This window comes from Artibeus jamaicensis, unplaced genomic scaffold, assembly GCF_021234435.1.
Source record: "Artibeus jamaicensis isolate MK-2021 breed Jamaican fruit bat unplaced genomic scaffold, CSHL_Jam_final scaffold_369, whole genome shotgun sequence".
NCBI lineage: Eukaryota > Metazoa > Chordata > Mammalia > Chiroptera > Phyllostomidae > Artibeus > Artibeus jamaicensis.
Window position 1 is genome coordinate 19,789,414 of NW_026522042.1, and position 21,196 is coordinate 19,810,609.

Genomic DNA, 21,196 nt, shown 5'->3' on the forward strand with positions numbered 1-21,196 from the left:
TATGTTTTCTGAGATCGTAAGTAAAATAGTGTACTGAGTTCTATGTCCTATAGTGATCAAACTATAAACATAAATTTCTCACATCAGAGAGAAGCAGCAGCATATAAAATGTAGGTTTATGAAGGAAAGGTAATTTTGTTTAACTAAAAAGTAGATTAATGTGTTTTGTGGTCATTTTTATGCTATTGTTTTGCATGAACTTATTAGAAATTTAATATCCACTTTTGATTAATAATGTTTGAGTTTCAGTTAAAACTGGGGTAAACATAGCTGTCTGTGCAAAATATGGTAGAGAGAATTATTTCATATTTGGGGAAATTACTGACTCTCTTGAAAATGTGCCAGAGTGTTACAAAGAAAATTAACTCAAAGTTAGCTATGGGTCATTAATTGAGGGAAGGCTGAGGGAAAACTGCATTTAGCACTAAATTTCAGAAACATTTGGAAGGAATAGAGGACAGCCAGTCTTTATTGTTGTTTTTTTTTTTAATTTTATTTCAGCAATGTGTTCCTACAATCAACAAATCAGATTGTCCTTATAAAGATTAAATTACCTGGCTGGTGTAGCTCAGTGGATTGAGCATGGACCTGCAAACCAAAGGATCACAGTTCAATTCCCAGTCAGGGCACATGCCTAGGTTGCAGGCCAGTTCCCAGGAGGGGACGCACAAGAAGCAACCATACATTGAAATTTCTCTCCCTCTCTCCTTCCCTTCTCCTCTAAAGATAAATAAATGAAATCTTTTTAAAAATATTAAATTAATGTAAATACGTGTACATTTTCCCCTCGCTTGCTTTAGTAAATTAAAATGTTCGTTTTAGCTGCTTCCCAAACAATTTCAGCTGCTAACAGAGACTTGAGTTCACAAATATTTACTGAGCTTATATACAGTATGCTTGGAATTCCTCCCGGCACACTCTTATCAGCACTACACCCAGTGCTGGAAATTTAAAAGCAAGTAATTTATGGTTCATACTTCAAGGAGCCAAGAGTCCCAGAATGGTGAGGATTGAGCTGTTAAAAGCTAGAACGAGTAGTGATAGCAGAACTGAAAAGATCAGGTAGGCAGTGTAGAGAGATCTGAATACCATGCTCATGTATTTGGGTAGTAAGGGCTGAGTAACAGACTTGTATTTTAGATGATGATAACAGCTCTCTGTTATTTTGTTTGCTGAGTATGTTCTGGGGTAGCGGGGAGAAGGAGCAGACCAGGCTTCCTGTATTCTCAGCATAGGACTGGCATGAGTCTCAGACATGGTCAATTCAAGCACAACTTCCTCTGGTCTTTCCAAGAAGGCATATGACAAATTGAGCATAGCTAAGAGATCGACTCTAATCAAGTATTTGGGACTATCAAGCCTTTTATATTAATCACATTACCGAATTGATGAAATATAAATGAGAGCACCACTATGAGAACAAACAAAAAGACCTCAGGATGTAGCAAAGCTGAAGCAAGGAGAGCTACAAGTAACGGCCTCTGCTAGTTGCGTGCTTGGGTCCAGCCACGCTGCAGCTGAGGTTCCTCCTGAATTTTTAGTCATTTGGCCCAATATTTTTTGTTTGTTTCTACTAATTGGAGTTAGGTTTTTGTTCTTTCATCTGAAGTAATTATAACTAGTGAAATTATCCTATTAAGAGAGATCATTTAAATGGTGTAATTTTGTTAAAAGCTTGATATGGAGGGACCTGAACAAGAAAATGTGTTTTTTTAAAATAAGACATTTGGATGGAAAACTGGAAGGATATAGTGATTCATTGTAAAGATAAAAGAGAGTAAAAAGTAATTATTATTCCAAAAGTATTAACTAAAACAGAAAAAATATGGGGAGACTTCTGTGTAGTCAAAGGGTGACAGTTTTATTTTGGGAACTTTGAATTTTGGATATCCACTTGAAATTAAAGTGAGGTTTTATAAGGTATTAGGAATATAGTTCTGGTACTGAGGAGAAGCATTAAGCCAAAACACATAGATTTAGGATCTGTTAAAACAGTGTAGAAAGAAGATCTTAGAGTATATGAAGGGACAAAGATGTGCTACAGGTAGGAATTGAGATCACTATCAAATCAAGAACAAAGGCTTATCACCCAGCAATTCCACTTCTGGGTATTTATTGGAAGAAACCCAAAATGCTAATTTGAAAGAATATCACACTCCTATATTTATTGAAGTATTATTTACAATAGCCAAGATATGGAAGCAACCCAAATCTCATCAATAAACAATTAGGTAAAAAGTGGTGGCATATATACCTAATGGGATATTGCTCAGCCATAAAATGTATGGACTTTTACCATTTGTGAAACATGGGTGGACCTAGAATGCACTATGATCAGTGAAATAAGGCAGTCAGACAAAGATAAATACTAAACTATTTCACTTGTACGTGGAATATAAAGAACAAAATACACAAACAAGTATTCTAAACAAGGCACTTTAAAAAAACTTTATTTAGTATAGAAAGAGTGGAAGGGAAGGAGAAAGAGAGGGAGAAAAAACAATAATTATTTCCAAACCCACAACCTAGGCATGTGCCCTGACCAGGAATCAAACCGGTGCCCTTTTGTTTTGTAGAATGTGGCCCAGTCAACTGAGCCACACTGGTCAGGACCAAACAAACAAAATTAAAACACACTCAAAAACACAGAGAACAAAATGGGTGTTGCCAGAGGGGAGAGGGTTGGCAGACTGGGTAAAGGGGTAAAGGGATTAAGAAATACAAATTAATATTTCCAATATATCCATGGTGATGTAAAGTACAGTGTGGGGCATGTAGTCAATAATACTGTAATAACTATGTGTGGTGCCAGGCGGGTACTGGAATTATCGGGAGGAACATTTGTAAAGTATATGATTGTGTATACACTGTGGTATTTACCTGAAACCAATACAAAATAATATTAAAAGTAAAAAATCTAAAAGAAATAAATAAAAGAAAATAAATACACCCACAAAAATAAAGTTTAAGCCAAGTGAGGGTCGATAAAACGTTCACAGAGCTTGCTTATAAAATATCATCAACACTATTTTCAAGAATTGTACGGTGGTGAGGTAATGGATTTTAGAAAGAATGAGGATAACAAAATGAAGCCAGTAGAGGCAAATCAGCTTCATAAAAATAAATCTGTAGGATGATGCCTAAAAAGAAAGACATGTCAGAAAGTTTGTGTTAAATTATTGTTATGAATTTATGGAAGTGGACTGAGTAGGAAGTGAAAAAGGAGGAGAGATAGTAAAAGATTAAAGCCACAGGAGAGAAGTAAGCTAACTTTTTATATGATTCTGGAGGAGGCAGAAGATTACAGCCTTGGCAAGGGAAGGGAGTAGTTCCATGTGAACCAAAAGGAAATAAAAAATGAGAGCGGAAATTAATTGTAGACAAAAGAGAGGAAAGAAGAAAGTATTATTATTATTTTTTACCTTGATTAGGAGGAGGCCAAGGTGATGTGTGAAAGTAAGGTCAGTGGGATTAGAGGCTTGAGGTTCAAAACAGTGATAGTTGAACATAGAAAAGGGGTTAGGTGTGTTTATCAAAATAAATTTTTTTAAAAATCCATAAATATAATGGAGTTTCTAGAGGAAGCTAGAAACTTTCTGTTTGTGCTGGAGTCTTTTTGTCAATATTTTCCTTAATACTGTTGATCTGTATGGAGCTGGTTCTGAGAAATGAAATGATTGGGAGTATTAAAGGTTTATTTTGACAAGGTGACTGTGGCAGGAACTTAGAATAGCAAATGAATTAAAGCTGAGGGCAAAAAGTGTGGTTGAGTGCTTAACATCATGGGCACAATATTCAGACTGAATCCCTTGTGAAATTAAATGCCAGGGGGGCAGTACATGGAAGAACAAGTTCAGCAAGGGAGGGTTAGCTAGAAGAAAAATGAGAGCAGAGTATCATCTCAAAGAGATGTTATTTTCCCTCTTTTTCTTCTTTTTCTTTTAATTGTGTCTATTTGATAAAATGGATATTAGCTTAACTTATTGTGGTAATCATTCCACAATGTATGTAAATCAAACCATCATGCCTTCAACTGATGCAGCAATACATATCAATTATTACTCAATAAAACTGAAAAAAAAGTCATAGAGAAGAGTCTGTAACACAATATCCAATTCTTAAAACTCATACATCCTGGGCAATGACAAGTCCTGAGAGATAGCTATGGATAAATTATATTATAAAATGCCTGTAATACTATACATATCATGAAAAACTCAAGTGGAATAGAGTTGAAATTAATTGTCATGATGAGGGTTGTATCCTAAAAAACAGGGTATTCATAAATGATTTAAAAATACAGATATGATGAGGCATTCTGAAAGTTGAACAAATGGTATGAAATCAGGAACTTTTTACAGATTGCCTATATGCAAGAGGAGAACATGTTTCAAAAAGTATTTTATTACACACTTTCAATAATACATAAAGTTATGGAGCAACAATATTTTCTCAATTTTAAAATGAGGAGTGTGCCATGTTTCATATTCTCTAAAATGTAACTTCCGTAGTATTAATTCCAATAAGTTCTTGTTTCATTGATAAATATAAGCAGGTTATTTTTACAGCTAAGCTTGTTTTAGTTCAATATTACTCTTTTTTCTAGTTGGCCATGCTTAAACATTGTATTTTATGTAGTGACAGTATAACCTCTGAAAAAGAAGTAATAGTATTTTTACCTTTCAAGAAAAGTAGTTGCTCTTATAGTACTTTGTGATATACAATTTAATAAATGACCTCCATGCAAAGCATTTGGGAGAGAGATTGAAAGCAGGAAAGTGGGGAGGGTTAGAGATTATAAACAAAACTGCATTAACCCAAGGCTGTAGTCACTTAGAGAGAAAAAGAAAGCATTAGATCAAGTTTAAATGGACAACATTAATGAGAGTTATGGGCACACATCTCAAGACAAACATACCACAAAGAATTTATAGAACACCTCTCATAATTGGAAAAAGACAGATTTTACAATTATCCTCAGGAAAGGCCACCAACAGAATATAGTACACAGCTTTAGTGTCAAGAGAAATGTATGAAACAATAGGGAGACTTAGTTGAAATTGAAAGAAGAAAAGCGGAGAAAACATGAGCTGTACAATAGAACAGAACAGCAAATAGTCCTTCTTGGAGTTAATACACTGAAAACATGCAAATGGTAAACTGAAATTAAAATGGTATTTAATTGCTACTCAAAAAAGGTAAAGAGCCAAGTAACATTCTATTGTATAGACATACCAAATTTCTTTATCCGAGCATCTATTGATGAGCATTTAGGCTGCATCTTGGCTAGTGTATTGTTTCTAGAATAAAATCACAATAGTTTAATAAACATTCTTGTCACATAAGTAAATCTGTTAAGTTTCTGGAATTCTTATTACTTTGAATAAGTTTTTTTTTAAATTTTTGTTAAAGTACAGTTGTCTCCATTTTCTTCAAACCACTCTCTCCCACTCCACCAACACACAGCTTCTATCCTCAATCTTATCTCCCTTTATACACGCTCTCTGAAGACCCCTCCTTGTATTTCCCTGTTATTCCTCTCCCCCTTCTCTCTAGTTACCATCATTTTGTTCTTTATTTTAGTATCTCTGGATATATTTTGCTTGCTTGTTTATTTTGTTCATTAGGTTCCACTTCTCAGTGAGATCATAAGGTATTTGTCTTTCACCACCAGGCTATTTCACTTAGCAAAATGCTCTCCAGTCCCATCCATGCTGCCAAGAAGGGTAGGAGCTTCTTTCTTCCTGCTGTATAATATTCTATTGTGTATACGTACCACAGTTGTTTATCCACACATTTACTGATGGGCACTTAGGTTGCTTCCCACACTTGCCTGTTATAAATTGTGCTGCTATGAACATTAGGGTACATCAGTTCTTTTGAATTGGTATTTCTGAGTTCTTAAGATATAATCCCAGCAGTGGAATTGCTGGGTGAATAAGTTTATAAAGATTAATCTTTACCTTTGTTTATCTTGGATGTTATAAAAATCACTAAAGTATTTTTAGCAATTTCAACTTTATGTCAGATTTATATTAAATGTTTGAAAATTTTGTGAAAGTTATCATCTATAAAATATCTAAAGATTAGATGACTTTTTAAAACCACAAGACATAGTAGATGTAAATTTCATCCTTCCTTGTATAATTCCTACCACTTTACACATATTAGATGTATGAAGTTTTTGGTCGTTTTCTTCCCTTTTTCTGCTGTATGTTTTGAGACTCAGAAGCTTCAGTTATTTGAATAAAAAAAAGAGTAAATATTTAGGGCATTTGGTAAATGTCCTATTCTGCTGCCTTAAAGATAATGTATTTACATTCATTGCCAGTATTAAATATTACTTAAATTATTTTAAATATTATTTAAATGCCCCATAGTTTCATTTTTACCTTATAATCACTTTAGATTTGCATAAACTTATAGAGGTGGTACAGAGTTTCCATATAATCAAATGCCATCTCCCATATATTAATGTCTTACAATAGCACTGGCATTTGTCCTAATTAATGACTGACATGGTAAATTTAAGGTGTCTGTTAAAATATCCAGTATATCTAGACTCTTACAGTAAGTTACAATTTAAAAGAGAGTCATAGGTTTGGTATATAAATGTGGTAGATTTTATAAACAAGATGGTAGGTAACATCACGAGATGAGGTAGAGTAATGTAGGATGTGATTTCTATAGAAAAGATAAATATGAGCATGTTTGGTGTGGACAGAAGGATCAAGAACCCAATTTGGAGACACTGAGATGCCTGGGTAAGGGAGAAATAGAATGAAAATCAGCAGCGGTGAAACAGGTGAATAATAATAACTACAGGAGCGCCTCGGAAGCCAAGTATTTTAATCGGGGAGCAGACTACTCGGTTAAATGCATTGAAAAAGAGCTGATTATGGATCTCATGATTTGTCAGGCTTTGTCAGCATAGTGCCCATTTATTACCTGAAAATGAGTAGTTTCATGGAATGATACTAACACAACCCATACAAAAAAGAGAAAGTGAAAATATTACAGCTGGGATAGAGAACTTGTTTAACTTGAAGAGTAATGTATGTCGAAATCTTGGTGTATTACAGCACTAAGCATTTATTTGCATCTCTCCTTATCTATATAATATGTTGTGTTTGGATAACCTATGCTGGGTTTGTCTTTGCCTGTTGACACTACAAGCTTCCAGTTGGGTTTAGAATTTCATTCTTCATATCTTCATGCTAGGGCACAGGATGAGGACCCAGCACTTACGATGTGTGTCCTGTGATTCTCAAGGCACATTATGGAATTCAAGAAAGCAAACAATTGGTAGATGCAATTTTAAAGCCTCTGCTTTATGTCATATTCATAGGCATTCCAGTAAGCAAAGTCCTTTAGTCCTGTGGCTACAACTAATATGAACAGGGCTTGGAAATGTGCATCAAACCTAGAGGAGGTACTGAAGATGCATATGAAAATTATAGTACAGTCTACCACAGGGCTATTATAGCAAGTAAACTTTCTTTTTCTTCCTTTTGAATTTGGAGTGTGATGGCATGTCCTGATGAGAGCAATTATAGAGAAAAGGAAAACAAGTATCACTCAAGAGAAAGTGAGGCTCACTGTAGAAGCTGAGTTCATTACAGAAAGTGAGAAGAAATGTAATCCAGTGCACAGATTACAGGACTGAGTTTCAGTGGGACCAGGAGCAGTTGCCACATTATGACAGAAGTGAAAACAGAAAATATGAATCAGATGCTGGCAGACCAGTAGTGTTGCAGTGAACTGTTCAGATAGTGCATTATAATCAACTCTCATACACTCCTTCTTGCCCATATTATCCTCTGGCTCTTATTTATTCTGTCTCTGAATAATAACTTTTTCTAAGAATATGTCTTAGAATATACCACTCTTTTAATCAGATTATTCTCTGCTATAACTCATGCAATAAGTTCAACAATTTACGTGTGCGAATAAAACCAAATCAGTACCTCAAGCCTAAAACTCTCTCATTTTGTGATCTATTTTTGAAGATTGTATTGCCAGTCAGCCTCAGTGGCACATGTTGTTAACTACTTAAACAAAATATACAAATTAGTGAATGAATTAAGCTCTTATTCCTTCTCTTTACATTTATCTTAATCCTTTCTCTCAATTTACCATCCTGTATGGCCTGAAATTTCAGGTTTATATTGTCTCTCCCATTCTTGAACATATTTTTCATGTGGTCTAGATTTGTTTATTTTAATATTGTATCACATGAAATATTATAGTCTTATGTATACTCCATTTCTATACATTATTTTGAAAACTTAATACAATTATTTGCATGCTTAATTTAACTTAAATGAGTAAGAAGTTCCTAAATGACACACACAATATATATATGTATATATACATATAATAAGTATATACACATACATAAATACATGTATTTATGAATCAAATATATGTAGGGTGCATAATGTGTATATATTGTGAATATATTTTATAATCATATACATATGTATGTGTGTGTATATGGTATTATTCTAGGTTTGAATCAATCAGAGTCTCAGCAGAAAGAAAGCAAATGGTTAAGAAAAATGGCTGGTTGATGATGTTTAATTAAGGAGGAATTGTTGCAAAATTATGTGTAGAGGCAAAGTCAACCAACAAAAACATGGTACTGTGTCTTAGGTTTAGAAGCAAAGGGGCTGGTGTCATCTCTAGGTTTGAACAGGCAAATGATGTAGCCATCAGCAGACCCCAGAGACTGTAGCTGTAACACAGGCTGCTAGTCAAGAGTGTGATTTTCCTAAAAAGGCCACAGCCACTTGGGCTATCAGTGGGGATCTCTGTTCACTGACTTGTACTGTGTTTGTGTCCTTAGAGGCTTGGAAGGAAGGAAGAAGTAAAAATGAGAGTGGAACTGTGATATCCATGCTTCTCAACAAGTGGCTCATTTTAAAACCTAGCTTTTATTTAAAGGCTTTAAGTTCAACTTAATATCTGTTATTCCATTAAAAACCTAGTAATTTAATATAAAATAATAGGTAAAATATTATTTCATTTATGTAAAGGTGAACATATAGCTTTGATTAATAAATGTAGAAAGACATATGGTATAAATGATATAAAACATCGAAATGGATCTGATGGTGGAGTAGGGCATATACAAGTAGAAGCAATGGGTAGAGGGCGCTCTATTTCCAAGGAGCAGGGGGTTCTGTTTGGGGACAGATGGTAGACAAGTGTTTGTGTCTCACTCTTTAAGTCCTATATGCATATCACTTATTTACCCCTACACATTATAATAATTTCTGAAAGAAAATAAAATTTAGTTAGGCATGAGACTAGCTTTCTCTATTTATTACCTCTGTATAATGTTATATGTTAATATCTCATAATGCATCATATAATATTACCCAGAGTAAAAGTTAAGCTTAATTGATATATAATGCACACCCTTTTCTCTTCTTTAAGTGTCTAGGATATTTTCTATTTCTAGTTATTACCTCATAGATACCAATCAGTCATGTTCTCATAAAATTTACTGTGGGTTCCAAAGATCTCAGCAAGAAGATTTTAAAGATATAGGGCAGTTCAGGAGAAAAGCTTGCTAAAACTCTTTCTCTTTCCCAGTTTTCTAACAGAAATGTGCCAGTATCTGTTTTTTTCACTGGGATTTGCTAAGAAAATTTAAAATAATAGTCAGTATATTCTCGGTCCATTTTTTGGACCATGTTTCCCAGACTTTGAGTTTTCTTTGTACAGCAAAATACCTAAATCAAGGAACTGATTTGACACAAATAAATAATAAATCATAATGAAATACATTTTTGTGTTGCCAATCCAATGTAACATATATCAGTGACAACTACTATTACCACTATTGTGTAATAAAAAAACAATATATTAAGACTAAGAAGAATAAAGGACAATATATCAGAATAAAAAGAATTTCTTACCATGAAAAATCAGCTGTTGACTTCATAACACCTGACATGTATGAATAGATTTACTTTTATCATTTTTTATTTATCGTTGAACTAGAGACTATGTCACCCAGGAGGTGGACGGCATAAGACAACCCCTCTCCATGAACACCCTGCTTTGAATTAGATGGGCATTATAACTATAAATTGTATGCAGATATTGGAACACTTTATATGAAGATTAGCTTTGGGGTGTTTAATGCTAATGTAAAGCAGTATATAGTTTGTACAAGTGATAGAAGTTCTAGGCCTTTGTTATGTTTCTAATTGTTCAATCCAGAGAGAAACAGAACACATGCTGAGATCAACATGATTGCTCAGAAAGCAGTTTTTTGGTGAAATCATTTTATTTAAAAGGTACTCACTACGAGGGGAAAAAAACACTATAATTTTACTAATTGAACTTTGAACCTAAAATGCAGCAACAAAGAGAAGAAACAATTAAAGACAGAAATGATCAAATCAAATTAAATAACAGTTTCTCCTTGTAGATTTGATTTGCATTTCCCCAACAGCTAGTGAAGCTGAGCATCCTTTCATGTATCAGCTGGACGTTCGTATGTCGCCATGGGAGAGTTGTCTGTTCAGATTCTCTGCTCTTTTTTTAATTGAGATTTTTGTAATGTGTTGAGTTATATTAGTTCTTTATGTATTTTGAATATTAACCCTTTGTTGGACATGTTGTTTATAATTGTCTTCTCCCATTTGGCTAGTTTCCTTTTTGTTTTCTTGGAGGTTTACTTTGCTGTGCAGAAGCTTGTTAGTCTGATAGTCCCCTTCATTTATTTTTGCCTTCATTTTTCTTGCCTTTGGAATCAAATTCATTAACTCCTCTCTAAGACCAAAGTCCATAAGTTTAGTATCTATGTATGTTTTCTTCCATGCAGTTCATTATTTTAGATCATATATCTACATATATAGATGTATATGCATGCATATGATCTAAAATAAATAATATGTAATATAGATATATGATCTGAAATAAGTCATATATATGACATAGTATATGACCACCTCTCACCTGTTAGAATGACAGTTACCAATAACACAATTGTTGGAGAACTTTTGAAGAAAGAGGAACATTCATCACTGCTGGTGGGAATATAAACTGGTAGAGCCACTATGAAAACCAATGTAGAGGTTTATCAAAAAACTAAGAATAGAGTTACCATATGACCCATCAACCCCTCCTCTCAAATCTAAAAACATTTATTCACTAATATATTCACAGTCACTAAAATATAAAAACAGCCAAAGGACCCTTCAAGAGACAATCAGATAAAGAACATGCAGTGCATATGCACAACGGAACGCTACCTTTCATAAGAAAAGATGAAGCACTGCTCTTTGTGACAACATGGATGGGCCTTGAGAATATCATGTTGAGTGAAAAAAGTTAATCAAAAAAAACTGAGAGGGGCCCTGGCTGGTGTCCCCTCCCAACCCCACCTCCCAAGGCAAAAAGGCAACCATACATGATGTTTCTCTCCCTCTCTCCTTCTCCTCTTCCCCTCTAAAGATAAATAAATAAAATCTTAAAAAAAAAAAACAAAAAAAAACTGAGAGGCATATGATTTCCCTCATGTGTGAGATATAAAATTGAAACTCATAGACACAATCAGCAGCATTTCAGTTACCAGAGGGAATGGGTGCAGGGGAGTAGTGCAGGTTAAAGGGACCCAAATATATGGTGACAAGATTATTTGACTTTGGGGGCTGGGCACACAATGCAATATATGGATCACGTATCATAGAAATACTGGGCCTGCCTGTAAGGTTTCCAGCCATGCAATATGAAAAATAGAGACATTTATTGAAGAAGATGAAAAATACAAGAAACATTGTACATAGGACAAAAACAACTCAGGCCCCTTCAAAGTCGGCACCTTGGGACCTCACGCAGTTCTCCTAATCACCATCAGCTGCCCTGTCATATTTTTCTGAATCATATCCACTGTCTGAAATCTCTTCCCTTTCAAAGGAGATTTTAGTTTTGGGGAAAAACAGAAGTCACAGGACACCAAATCTGGGCTGTGGTGGGGCTAAGTCACCTGGGTGATTTGATGTTTTGCCAAAAAAAGTCCAGGAGATGTGAGAGCTGGCATGTTCTTGTGATGAAGCTGCCAATCACTAGTTCTCCTTAGCTGCAGCCTTCTGAATCATCCTAATGGTTTCTACAGAGAAATGTTCAATGTTAATGCAAAAGCTGACACAGATTCATTTCTCTACTTGCTCAGTCATTTTGAATGTGACGGCCACACAGTACACATGCTCACTCAACCACATCTACCACCCACACTGACTAGTACAGTGAAATCATCATTGTTCATGCATGTGCATTCTTGTCCACTTTCCTTGGTTGCCAGGTTACATTGATGTCACACAAATCATTTTCATATTAACAATGGTTGCACTTCTTCCCAACAGAGCTTGCATATCTACATATTTTTATTAATGAATGTCGCCCCAGCAAATTTAATTTAAAAATTGAATAGTAGTTTAATCCCTTTGGGAAAATGTGTATTCAAGCAATATTTCTAGTGAAAACAATAAAAAATAAAAAGAGGAGGTCATGAGGGAAAACAGGAAATAGCTAATATGTTCCAGTCTATTTCTTTTTTTAAATATATTTTATTAATTATGCCACTATAGTTGTTCTATTCCCCTCTTCATTCCCCTCCACCCTGCACACCCCTTCTCCACCATTCTCCCCCCTTTAGTTTATGACCACGTGTCTCAAGTTCTTTAGATTCTATATTTCCCATACTATTCTTGCCCTCCCCCCATCTATTTTCTACCTACCATCTATGCTACTTATTTTTTGTACCTTCTCCCCCCTTCTCCTCCTCCCACTCCCCTGTTGCTAACCCTCCATGTGATCTCCATTTCTATGGTTCTGCTCCTGATCTAGCTGTCCTCTTAATTTGCTTTTGTTTTAGGTGTGGTTCTTAATAACTGTGAGTTTGCTGTCCTTTCACTGTTCATCTTTTTTATCTTCTTTTTCTTAGGTAAGTCCCTTTAACATTTCATATAATAAGGGCTTGGTAATGATGAACTCCTTGAATTTGATCTTATCTGAGAAGCACTTTATCTGTCCTTCCATTCTAAATGAAAGCTTTGCTGGTTAGATCAATCTTGGATGTAGGTCTTTGGTTTTCATGAATTGGAATACTTCTTTCCAGACCCTTCTTGCTTGTAAGGTCTCTTTTGAGAAATCCGCTGACAGTCTGATGGGAACTCCTCTGTAGGTGACAGTCCCCTTATCTCTTGCTGCTTCTAGGATTCTCTCCTTCATTTTAATCTTGGCTAATGTAATGATAATGTGCCTTGGTGGGTTCCTTCTTGGGTCCAACTTTTTTGGAACTCTCTGAGCTTCCTGGATTTACTGGAAGTCTATTTCCTTTGCCAGATAGGGGAAGTTCTCCTTTATTATTTGTTCAAATAAGTTTTCCACTGGTGGCTGTTCCTCTTCCTCTTCTGGTACCCCTATAATTCGGATGTTGGAAGGTTTAAAGGTGTCCTGGAGGTTCCTAAGCTTCTCCTCATTTTTTTGAATTCTTATTTCTTCATCCTTTTCTGTTTGGTCATTTTTTTCCCTCCTTCTGGTCCACTCCTTTGATTTGAGTCCCAGTTTCCTTTCCATCACTATTGGTTTCCTGTGCATTTCCCTTCATTTCAATTAGTTTAGCCTTCATTTGTTTGTCTAATTTGTGACTAAAATCAACCAGTTCTGTGAGCATCCTGATCACCAGTGTTTTGAACTGTGCATCTGAAAGTTTGCCTATTTCTTCAACACTTAGATTTATCAGCTCTGGGGCTCTGAGTTGTTCTTGAGCCATAATGTTTTGACCTGTTCATGCCTGTTAGGTATGAGGAGCAGAGCCGTAGTTGTTCACCAAGGTGGGGCCACCCAGGTCCCTGTTTTGGGACACAGTATGTGGGGGCGAGGTCAGAGAGGGATAATGGTGGTTTCCTCTGCTGCTTCCTGCTGCTGGGGCCTGCGCAGTCCATCTACTGCTTGCTCCTTCACTGGTTTATCTGCGCACGAATGTGTGACCGTGATCAGCCCTCAGTGGGTCCACCGCCTTGTGCCCTCAGTGGGTCCACCGCCTTGTGCCCTCAGTGGGTCTGCCTGCTACTCCATGCCTGGGATCTGCCCACGGCTGCTGGTGCACCTGGGGCGCGCACCCAGGTCGGTCCTGTGGATCTTTCCTGTCTGACCCTGCTCTGCTGCTGGCTCTGCCCCTCTTACTGGTTTGGCTGAAGGGTTACTTGTTGTCAGACTTCTGTATAGTTGAATTTTCTGCAGTTTGGCTGCATTTTTGTTGCTAAAACTTTGTTGTTTTTAAACTTGGTTGTGCGAGAAGATGCAGTGCTTCCACCTACGCCTCCATCTTGGTGGAAGTTCCCAATCTGTTTCTGAATACACAAAACCTAGACACAGTAAAAGGAGAGATTTTTACTTTCTGTAAAAGGAGGAAAAACTTTTTAAAATGTATTTATAGTCAGATACCCATTGCTGAGCTCTAGGGTATATTTGTAATCTGAAAACATAGACTATAAAAGAGTGAGCCTTGTTTTCCGAGAGCTTACACACAGTCTAAACTGTACAACATGAAGCATATCACGGGTTCAATTACTAACTCGTACTAATGTCCTGAGAGCATGACTCCACCACCTCCAGTTATATTAAGAAAATATTAGTAGTTCACACCAAAATTTGAGAAAAAGTAACACAGCCCTGAAGGACACAATTTTGAGATCCCTTCTGTGCAACAGGAGGAATTTTAGCATAAAGTTGTATGACAAACAACCTTAAGAAGAAGCACTGATGACTATGACTGAGTATTAAAACTTTTTCTTTTAATTTTTAAAATTATTTTCATAATTGTCCTTTATTATTAAATGCCTTTATCTAATAAAGGCCTGCTTTATTTATTTTATAAATAAATAAACCTGACAAAAATCCTCCATTTAAAGATAAATATGTAAAGGAAATGAAAAATAAAGATAATGAGAAAATGTAATAGACTGTTTAGTTTCCCTAATGCCAGGCCAAACAATGCCCTTTACTAATTACTTGCTGTTTTTTTGTAAATGTTAGTGCATTTACATGAGTTTAGAGTTGTGTCCCTTGTGATATTTGAAGATGCTAAACTGTTAACAGAGGTTAAGGTGGAACTACATGGTGGAGCTTAGTTTTCCTTTCAGGTAGTGAGGCAATCAAGTTTTCTTTGCAGTAAAGGAAATTTTAGGTCTCATCACTAATTATTATAAATACAGCTATATTCTTTGATGAGCATTGTAAATAAAGATGGTTCTGGAAGAGAAAAAAACTTGAAATAATAGTAGTAATTCAATATGCTTTCTATTACCTGGGCATAGTTTTAACTATCTAATTTGCCTGAATTATCTCTTGGTGTCTTTTTAAATTGAGAATATAATCTTACCCTCACCATTCCATTAACTGCCTATAATATTTGGAACTGTTTATACTTTATCTAGTTTCCTTTTGGGCTGCCTCCCCAGCTGAGCCTACACATCCTGGCACTGCTTCAGGCTTATTACTATGATGTAGGAAGTTATTAAAATATGCTAATTTACTTGACTGAGATAACCTTACAATAAACCTTATAACTTCCTGCCTTACAGGCTGTCCACACTATATAATACCTGGAACAGGATATTTTTTTTGAAATCAAATAGTTGTTTAGAATATATATGTATGTGTATATGTATTTATTCTAAACATATATTTATTCTAAATATTATTCTAAATAGTTATATGTATATTCTAAACAACTGATATATATACATATATATATATTTTTTTCTCTTGTAACTGTGACCATTTCCACAGTGTCAGTGCTCTAGTTTAAGTAGAATAATCAGTGAGCACTGACATGTACTGAATTTTTACTCTGGGTCAGGAATTCTCCTATACACTTTGCATGTTCTGTGATTACTTGTGTCTGCACATAAGGGCTGAATGGTTGAGTAACTTTTACATCATAGAACTAATCAGGAGCACTCCTCCCCTGGCTTCCTGGCTCCGCAATCAATGCCCTTAGCTGCCATAATATGTGGCCATTTAATGTTATCATAGGTAGAAAGAGGAACAATGCTTTCATAGTTAAAAGAATAAGTACCATTTTGTAAATATGATTATATTGAAATACAGGTAGAAGCCTGAATATGCTTCTTTGGGAAAAGAGTGACTGGAACAGTTTTTAAGAAATTAGGGGACTTGATAATATTTCATTGCTGGTCTGAGGACAAACACATTTGGAAAAGACCTTTACCTTGGCACATATGATCATGTGATCTCTATTCCCCCAATTCTCACTTTCACCCCATCCTCTGTGCTCCTCTGATTGAAATATTTGTGGTCCTTGAAGACATCAGGACCCTGATCAACCTTGGAGCCCACACACAAGATGTTCCCCTGTTCTTTTCATGGCTTATTCTAGTTTTCTTGGTTGTACCTCTTAGGGGGCATTTCATCTGATACTGCTTCTTTAACTGCAAAGGCTAGGCTAAAGATCACACTTAACACACAAAACTCCATTAAATAAAACAGTGCACCCATTGAATGTTAATGTGTTTATTTCTCTACTCCTAAAAAGACACTAGATATCTCTTATTTGTCCAACTTTTTTGAGTGATATTTAAAACATCTATTGGATAATCATTCAGGGACCTAACACAAATATGAAGGCTGGCTTCTCTTCCTCTGACTCTTCCATGGCCTTAGCCTTTCCAAACAGGATGAGGATTGATGATTTGTGCTTCGCGTAATTCTCTGAGCTATGAGAACAGAGTCAGTGGTGAATCCCAGAGCCAGCTGGTGGAAACTTTTAATAGGTGGTTGAAAGTGGCTGTCATGCAACCAAAATTCCCCTGGCTGCAGCACGGAGGCAGAGTTTATGACACCCCCGCTCTGACAGGCACTGCAGTTGCCCTTGGTGTCTACTTCATGGAGATGTGAGAGATTCCCAGGAGAACAGTAAGTGGAATGGCCACTTTGGATGTCTCTGGACAGAGATTGGGTGCCAAAGGGTAAAGAAGTCATTTTCAAAGCCACACGGATGCACACTAGCTGAACATCAGTTCTGTTTATAACCCCAGTTTGCTGTGCATGAGAGGCAATCAGCTCACATTTATTGAAATATGGAAAAGGGGAGGAGGTTGACATGGGAGACAAGGAAGGATGGTGGGGAATGTTTTACCAAATTCCAGGAAATAAAAGAATAAAAAGCGGCCATATTATACATTAAAATACAAGGTCCACACCACCAAGACTGGGGCTCTCAAATTCTGCATCCTTGTATTAACTTAATACCTGGCTTGTTGTTAGTGTCATGAAATCCAATTTCCTTTTTACCCTCTTCCCCTAGTAAAGTTAGCCAGGATTTATATATATATTTCATAATTTCATAAGAATAACTAACATTTAAGTATAATTTTTCATAGAGGAAAACATAAAATGAAGCGTGTATTGAGTTCTTATCTCTGTAGTTGCAAATATACTTTCACATATTGGGATTATGAGAAACTCTTCAGCATTGGAACACCAATCTTAGAGGCCACAATCAATAGAGCAGCATGCACTAAGTCTGAGAATTATATTCCTGAGCAGAGGCTGAGAAACTCACCATCGGTAATCCTGACTGCATTTGATGGCCTGTGAGTCAGCTCATAGGGCGGGAAGGTCCAGGGAGTCTTGTGAAGGCAAAATCAGGAAACTAAGATGTAGGTTCTTTTAACAGAAAAGGAAAGACTGAAAACACTCAAAATAAAATGATGAGATAGAATTTGAGAAAAATAAAATGCCAGTAGCAATTTATTAATTTATGAAATAATAAAAGCAGCCTACTATGTGTTGAAGGTAATGCCTTAATAAGACAAAGTCGCTGCCTCCCTGATGTTTCCCTTCCCAAGGGGAAGACAGGCTGCATGGGGTTGCACACATACAGAGGAGTGGTAGTGATGTGTTACCTGAAAATACGTTATTAAAAAATAGGAGTATAGAAAATGAGGGCTGGAATCGGAGAGGGTGATAGATTGTATGTGAGGTAGATAGATGATCAAGGAATTCTCTCAGCAGAGGTGAGCCTGGGGACAAGATCTGAAGGAAACCAAGGAGGGGCAGTGACATGGGGAACGCAGCAGGTGAGGGTCCAGCAAGTACAGACCCGAGGAGGAAGGATGCTGAGCCCGTCCGTGGAGAGCAGCGGCCAGGGTTGTTGAGGAGGACAGACCACAGGGAAAAGTGAAGGAATTAATTCAAAAAACAAACCCCATGCCATGTTCTTCCATCAGTAAGAGTTTAGATCAATTTCACTCCAAGTGTAATGTGTCGCCATTGCATCATGTAAGCAGAAGAGCATCTACTGCCCAACCGTACATCAGCCAAAGGTCCAGGGCATCCTTAGCTCTGGACTCCCCATAGGGATAGATTAGAAATTTCCTGATTTTTCCTACCCTAAACATTATAATCAGGCCTAAATTTAGTAACCTATCAGTAAATCTTCGAGATAAATGCAGTTTAGTTTGTGAAATGGCATAAAAATATACAATCACAGTAAAGGAAAAGTTTTAAATATTGGGATGGGAAAAATAGACAAAAAACTGTACTTGAAAAATAACTAAATAAAATTAAAAATAAATAAATTAATTAAAAAATAAATATTGTTTAAATGAACACATAGCAAATGTCCTCAAAAATATTTTTCAGATGAAAAAGTCCTTCAAATACACATAACCCACGATATTTGTTATAATTCTAATAGTTTGTACAGAAAGTGACAGCACTCATGGTCATGATAATAATTAAATGAAATTTGTTATTAAATGAAAATGAAACAAAACCACAAAGGAACCCCCTGGGTGAGCCAGTATCGGTGAGAAGGCAAATGCAAGGTACTGTCCATTATCAAAGGTTGGAAAGAGGAGTTAACATTACAAATGAGAAGGCTTTACAATGCAGTTGATCTTATTTTTTAATGTATTTATTTATTTCTATAGAGAGGGGAAGGGAAGGAGAAAGAGAGGGAGAGAAACATCAGTGTGTGGTTGCCTCTCATGTGTCCCCTACTGGGAACCTGGCCTGCAACCCAGGCATGTGCCCTGATTGGGAATCAAACCAACAACCTTTTGCTTCACAGGCCCCTGCTCAGTTCACTGAACTACACCAGCCAGGGCACAGTTGATCTTTTAAATTATTTTTATATAATTTCTCTTCTAGGAAATTTAATCCCTATACGGCTTTCTATGAAATTAAGTAGAAAAATTAAGAAAGTTTTCTTATGACCTCTGTCCTTGACTTTTCCTTCACTCTGAAAGGGACACGACGGAGTGGGGGAGGCTGGTTGTGGTCAGTCTCCAAGCTCCTTCATGTTTCTAATTTTAGAGGAAGAATGTAACTGAAAGAAAGAGTAAAGGTAGAGCTTATCAGGCTTTATCAAACATTATTCCACAGGAAGAGCCGAGTAACAAAGTCCTCTGTGCTTCACGGAGCCAGTGATGCTCAGGCGCATTTCCTGACCCTCTGCTGGTAGCTCATTTCTTCGGAAGGTCAGCTCTATTTCAGAGGCTTAGTGGGAGCAACAGAGTGTCTCAGAGCACCTATCGATGCTCCACAGCCCAGCACAGCCAGTTCATGATGTGGGTTTCTGGGAGATGAGACATAATCCCCAGGCCCAAGGCGCTTATCTAACACTTTGTTCACCGACGAGCTTAAGGAATGAACATGTGAAGAAAAATAAATAGCGTGGTATATCACATATACAGCGCAAAATGCATAGTTCAGTCCGATAAAATCATGCCATTTCACCAGTAAAATGGACCTGAAAGACTGATACCAACATTTTAGTTTTTTAAGTGAGTTTTTCTTTCAGAAAACCAATTTTAGTAAACACACACTAGTCAAAAATTATTCTGGTTGTTATTCTTTCCCTTTTAAATGTTTATTTCACCTTATGCAGAGTTGAGCATTTTGATCTTAAATGTTTTATAATTTAACTTAATGCAATTACTACGTTCATTTGGGGAAAATCCCCTTGAGAACTGAACTCACAACGTTCAAATTTTAGTTTGAAAATCCCAGCATATGTTTCAGATTTGGAGGCTGGATTTTTAAAAAATAATTTAGAAATATGTGAAATATAAAAAACACATTCACACATATCTCTATGAGTGTAATGCACCAACTAGTCACAGGAAAATGTTGCAGAAATTATTCAAATGAAGTTCTGAAGACAATTCCAGGTTTTATACTAGAAGACCAATAACAGAGCTATTCGTGGCTCCTATAGGACCTAGCTCTTGTTAGCACAATTTTCACTAGTACTGCAAATCTAAAAACTTTCTTACATCAGCAAAACATTTCATGATTCTTAGAGAGGAACGTTTTACATTGACGGAAAGTGAACATTACCACTTTGTATTCTTTATTTGTATTACTCAGTTTTTTTTAAAATACAAAGCATTTCAGTTTTCCAAACCATGTGGAATCATAGGTATAATAAGATAGATTGATGCCGGCTTCCCAGTCCTGAGTATGTGGGGCAGCCCTCACCCCCCACCGTGTGTCTGAGAGATGAGTGAAAATAACAAGTGGATCTGTTTCTGGGTTTGTCTAAATGTCTGTTTACGAGAGCAGCCAGTGAAACACAGTATGATTTCTTGAATCTAGTTTTATTCTTCAGGATAAGTGAGGCAAAGAATGCATTTAGAATCAGGTGAGAAGGAAGAATTTCTGAATTTTAGCCCTCACGTATTAACTGATTTAAAAAGCATGTCTTTTGCTATAAACTAATATATAAAAGGAATTGATATTAACCTGAGATGTCTACAAATCCAATATAACAAGCCTAGCTCTTTAGAGCATTTTAAATTGAGTAGAGGATTCGAAAACCCTGTTACCATGTGAAGAAGAATTTAATCCCCAGAGAAAGGAATTAGAGGGAAAAGGATCCCCACATGTAAAATGACCTCCCGACAAATCCCTCTGTGCTAGAAATAAAATACTTGGGGTTTCTTTGTTGTATTTAAGTAATGAGGGAAGACAGTTCCTTTAATTTAATTGCTTAATACTGGCATATTTCTGTCAAATATATTTTCAAGGAATAAAAATATGGCTCTACTACTAGGTTCTTTGTTTTACTACTACATGTTAAGGGAAAAAAGACGTTTTATCTCATATATACATCAGTACCTATCAGCAATTTGATTTTGTTCAG